This window comes from Indicator indicator, chromosome 1 (genome assembly GCF_027791375.1).
Source record: "Indicator indicator isolate 239-I01 chromosome 1, UM_Iind_1.1, whole genome shotgun sequence".
Taxonomy (NCBI): domain Eukaryota; kingdom Metazoa; phylum Chordata; class Aves; order Piciformes; family Indicatoridae; genus Indicator; species Indicator indicator.
In genome coordinates this window covers 86,110,565-86,116,501 of record NC_072010.1, presented here as the reverse complement: position 1 = coordinate 86,116,501, position 5,937 = coordinate 86,110,565, and positions in this window count along the sequence as shown.

Genomic DNA, 5,937 nt, shown 5'->3' with positions numbered 1-5,937 from the left:
CCAGCCATAGCACTCTTTCAACCACAGCAACTCAGACCATACATAAAAGGAATGTTGCGGCAGGTGGTGAGAAGTGTCGACCAAGAAAAACAAATAACAATAGTTCCACATCTACCTTGGCATCTGAATCAGAGGCTGAGGATGAAACAGTGCCACCACCAGATGAGGGAAGGAAAAACATACTGTTTGAACAAAGCCATCTGATCAATTACTGCAAGAAGTGGTGGATTGTTTGAAGAAACTAGAACACGGTGATAATGCCAATATGGCTGATCAACCACCTGCTTTTAATCCTGATTTTGTTGCAAGGTCAACAGCCCCTATTGGGGATCTGCAAGGAACAACTTCTCAGGGAATGATGTTGAAACCTGCTTGTCCAGATACGAGATGGTCCGGGGTAATTAGAGATGCTATCTTGGAAGGCGATTGGCAGGCTGCCTCTGCTATAGCCATGCCAGTGCAAATACGACCTGGCGCTAATGGACAAGGCGTAGGGGAATGACACCATTTGACTGGAAGTTATTACAACAAGCAAAGGTGACTGTATCCCAACATGGATTGCATTCGGAGCCTGCCAAACGTATTATCCAATACCTATATAGTGCAAATGTCTTATGCCCTAATGACTGTACTGCTTTGTTGCCGCTGCTGTTAACACCTACACAATACCTGTTGTGGGAGCGAGAATGGGAAAAGCAAATTCAACGCGTGGTAGCTCTGCCATGGCAGGTGGGGGATCCTCTGTATGCAGTTACAGCAGAGCAACTTCTTGGCCGAGGTCCATACCGAGAGACCAGCGTGCAGCTCCCTTTTCCTGTTGTGATGCATAATGCAGCTGCAGAAGCAGCAAAACAAGCATTGTTTATGATACCACCAGAGAAAAAAGAGCCTGCTTTTACTACAATTAAGCAAGGACTGCAAGAGCCCTATGGCAGTTTCATTAATTGCTTGGTCGAATTCTTAAATCGTGCTGCTGACTTAAGTGAGGAACTGAAAACACATATGCTAAAGATGTTAACATATGAAAATGCTAATTCAAAAGCAAAGTTGTTATTATCAACCTTACCCACTAACTGTACTATTGAAGAAATGGTTGACAAAATGGCACACAATGAAGTTAGTCAACAAGCTGCCTTTGTTTCTGAAGCTGTTAAAACTGCTATGAATGAACAGATCCATGCCTTAGCAGCTGTGTTAAAGCCATTGACCAAAAGAGGACAAGGAAAGAAAGCTACTATAACACAGGGGGCTTGCTATCGTTGTGGACGTACCAGACATATGATGTATGTACATGTACAGCCACAGTGCGGTGTGAACAATGTCAGTCTGGCACCCATTCAACCACTGCATGCCATAGCTTGGGAAACAGGAAAAGGAGCGCGGGGAGCGGCTGCGCGGACAACAATAGCCACTTCACGAGAATACTCGATCAGCCAGCCACACGAGGGAGCCTTGGCATTGACTTGGCAACAGCTGTAGAGATTGCCTTAATTGGGGCAACCCCCACGAAAATTCCAACAACTACTTGGGGACCACTTCACAAATCTCAACATCAAATAGGAGCACTGCTGATAGGACGATCATCTGCAGGAATCAAGGGAATCATTGTCATACCAGGACTCATAGATGCTGATTATACTGGTCAAATACAAATTGTAGCATATACTCTCCAGCCACCTATACTTATACCTCAAGGAAGCAAAATTGCGCAGGTAGCGCCTTTAATGAATTTAATACCAAACATGATACCTTTGTCTCCAGAGTTGGTGGAGAGAAAAGACCAAGGGTTTGGGTCCACTGGTGGAGTTTTGATGCACTCCTCGACACCGGTGCTGATCAGACTATTATCACCAAGGCCCTTTGGCCACACCGCTGGCCAGTAAAGAGTGCTGATGCCAGAATTTCTGGAGTGGGCAGTGAATCTGCTGCTATTGTAAGCATTTATCCTGTGACTGTGGGCATTGAAAACAAAATAGCTACTACCCATGTCTATGTGTTGCCCTTGCCGCCTGGAATTAAAACTCTTATAGGAAGGGAATGCTTAACCCAATGGAGGGCTGTTTTAACTACTCCAGATACGTTTTTTTGGCAGCAGCCTCTGTAGAGCGGCCTCCAATTTTAAAGCTCAATATGGCTGTCTGATGAGCCAGTGTGGGTTGAACAGTGGCCACTAAGCGCAGAGAGGCTGCAAAAAGCTCATGAGCTAGTCAAGGAACACTTACAAGCAGGACACATCAAACCATCTACTAGCCCATGGAATACCCCTATTTTTGTAATTCCAAAGAAATCAGGATGGTATAGTTTGCTGCATGATTTGCAACGACTTAATGATCAAATGCAAGCTATGGGAGCTTTGCAACCAGGTTTGCCTTCACCAGCAATGTTGCCAAAAGGCTGGGATTTACTCATTGTGAGTTTGAAGGACTGTTTTTTCACAATTCCCTTACATCCAGTAGATACACAAAGATTTGCATTTACCTTACCATCAATCAATAAAACGGAGCCAGCAGAACGGTTTGAGTGGGTTGTCATTCTCCAAGGTATGAAGAATAGCCCCACCATGTGTCAACTTTTTGTAGCTGTTGCTCTACAACCAATTAGAAGAACATGGACAACTTGTTTAATATAACATTATATGGATAACATCCTTGTAGCAAGAGAAAAGGCCTCCACGGACCAAGATTTACAAGAACTAACTAATGTTTTAGCACGTGCGGGACTACAAGTAGCCCCAGAAAAAGTACCAGATCAGCACCTTGGAAATATCTTGGATGGTCTATTAACGACAGCATCACTGTCCCTCAGAAGACTACATTTAAGACTGAGTTAAAAACTCTCACTGATGTCCAGACCCTTATGGGAGATTTACAGTGGATATTCACCACTGTTGGCATTACTAAGGCAGATTTAGAGCCACTACGACCCCTACTCAAAGGCTGTGACACAAATGCTCCTATAACTACTAATGAAGAGCAAGCTAAGTGTCTCATTCATTTGGGTCAAATCATCTCCACCTCATGGGCAGCATGACTGAGTCTGGACCTTGATGTTCATCTTCTTATCATCTCATGGATGTCTACGGTCTTTGCAGTCATTGCTCAGTGGCAAAAAAGAAAAGGGGGGGTATCTCCTCCAAGAACTGATGTTGCCACTGCCAATGACTGCCCTAATGTGAACAATGTGGCCTTCATCCAGGCACCAAGCACTCCAGTAATGCAGATCTTGGAATGGGTCTTTTTGCCAGCACAGCCACAACAGAACATCCAGACACGACTGGAAGCTGTAGGGGACATTATTAGGAAAGGGCGAACCTGTGTGGTGGCAGTTTCCGGAAAAGAATCTGATTCTATCCAAATCCTGATGACAGCTGGCGATTTCGAATGGTGCCTGCCACATTCCACATCCTTGCAACTCGCTCTCCTAGGCTATCCTGGCCAGATAGATACTGATGTACTGGTGGGAGAAGATGCTGGATGGTTACTGAATAATGACTGGATTAATATCCCAAAGTGTTCACCGACTCAGGTAAAAAACGGGCTCACAGTGTTTACGGATGCAGAAAAAACATCTAGAAAAGCAGCCATCACTTGGAAACAAAGACAACGTTGGCAACAGCATGTATTAACTGCAGAAACCTGTGATAGTGTGTTGGGCAATGAGCAGCTGGATGTTGATACCACTCAATGTAGTAACTGACTCCCTATATGTTGCTGGAGTGGCACGACGGATAGAGGATGCATTTATAAGAGACCTCAAAAATAAGCGATTGGGAGAACTGTTTCAGAGCCTTCAACGTGCAATCCGTCAGAGAACAGCACCGTACTGCATCATTCATATATGTAGTCATCAATGGCAAATAGGTCTTGGTGAGGGGAATCACCAAGCCAATCAGTTAGTTAGTCTTGTGTGCCAGCAAGCACCCATAAACCGATTTGAGGGTGCTCGAATCTCACATGATCAGTTTCATCAAAATGCTAAGGGCCTTCATCGTCAGTTCACACTGTCCACAGGTGAAGCACAGGCCATAGTAAAAGCTTGTCCACAGTGTAGTCACCATGGCCCAGGATTGGGAGTAGGAATCAACCCCAGGGGTCTGCGATCCCTTGAGTTATGGCAAATGGATGTTACACATATAACAGAATTTGGGAGACTAAAATATGTTCATGTTACTGTGGATACCTACTCCAAAATTGTCTGGGCAACAGCCCAAACAGGGGAAAAAAGTATTCAGGTCTGTAAGCATTTGACAGTCTGTTTTCCTATTATGGGAGTGCCAGAAACAATTAAGACAGACAACGGGCCAGTTTACACTAGTGAGAGTCTTCGACAATTTATGAACATGTGGGGGGTGACACATAAAACAGGAATACCTAACTCTCCCACAGGTCAGGCCATAATAGAGCGAACACACAGAACTTTAAAGGAATATTTGGGAAAGTTTAATGCAGTAAGTGATGTCAAACAAAGACTAGACAAGGCACTCTTTGTACTTAATCATCTGTGTGTTTTTGGAGAGAACTGAGAGCCCCCAGTGGTTATTCACACATCATGTGTTAATTCAGGACCTATAAAAGAAGAAATGATGGTTTATTACCACAACCCACACACAGGGATGTGGGAGGGCCCGACTAACATATTATTTAATGGCAGACGATTGTGCTGGTTTGGGGCCAGACAGATTGTCTCTTGCCCCAAAAGGGACAAAAGAATGAGACTCACACAAACGGATTGGAGAGTGATGGAAAGTTTAAATGGAAAAGCAATTGGTGAAGCTACAAAGAACCACAAGCTACAAAGCATAGTGACAAAGAGTATCCCAAAGCGTACAGAACCCCTCACAGAATTCCCAAAGCTTCCCAATCCTTCCCTTCTTCCCACCTGAGGGTAAACCCAAACCCCCCAGGGCTCTTTCTTCCCCCTCCCGCTGCTAGGCAAGTCTCAGGCTGGCCAGGTCTGAGACTGCCCCCCCCTCCATTCTCCTCCTGGCATTAGGCCTAGACAGGCCTAAGAGGCCTTGAGGATACTCCCCCGGCATTACCCGATAAGAGAGGACATCTCCCGTGGGAGCAGAGAGGGAAGAAAGAGGAAGAGAATGACTTTGCAGATGGCCTTATAGGGTGCAGGATTTATGGGTAGAAATACGTCATTTCCTGTGTCCACCCCTGTGGGTGGGCACCCAGGACACCAGAGGTGTATCTCATGCGGCAGTGGCAGGGGGCACCCAGCCTAAACTGCCACAACGATATATGTGTGTTCCCACCGAAACAGGTCCACCGTGGGTGCCTAGCTGATGGACCAAGGCCGTGATGCAAAAGAATGAGCAGTAATGCATGACTAGATCCTGATGCACAGCTATGAAAAATCCTCCGGTGGAGAAGTATACTTCGGCCTCTACTAAGGAAGGCCAGCCAGCTTTTTGAACTGTTCTTTATTGTATATTTAGAGATCTTAGCCAATCAGCTTTTGTTACTTGCCCTTTTTTAGCCTTGGTCTTAAGCTCAGCCTAAGAAAACACAAACCAACATTATGGATAGTATTAGCATGACCATTATATTGCTTGTTGGATGGTCACATTTTGACATTTGTGTTGGTGCTACTTATCGTCCTGCATTATTTGATCCAAGGGTTTGGATCAATTTGGGTCGTTTGGGTCTCTTTGGCTCGAGCCTTAAATACTACCACTTTTTGTGCTAGCCTGGCTACACCGAGCTCCCCCTTCACAACATGTTTGGTTGGTGTTCCACTCAACAATGACTCAATGAAACAATTTGGGAAACATCTGTGAGGCAACTTGCATAAATGTGACAGCAATAATAACATCAACCTGTCTAAGTAATTATGACTCCTGGGATGATAAGTTACCAATAGGATCAGAACCTCAGCAGCTGGATTTAATTGGTACTCTTAATGCCACTGCTTGTATTTATATTAATGCAT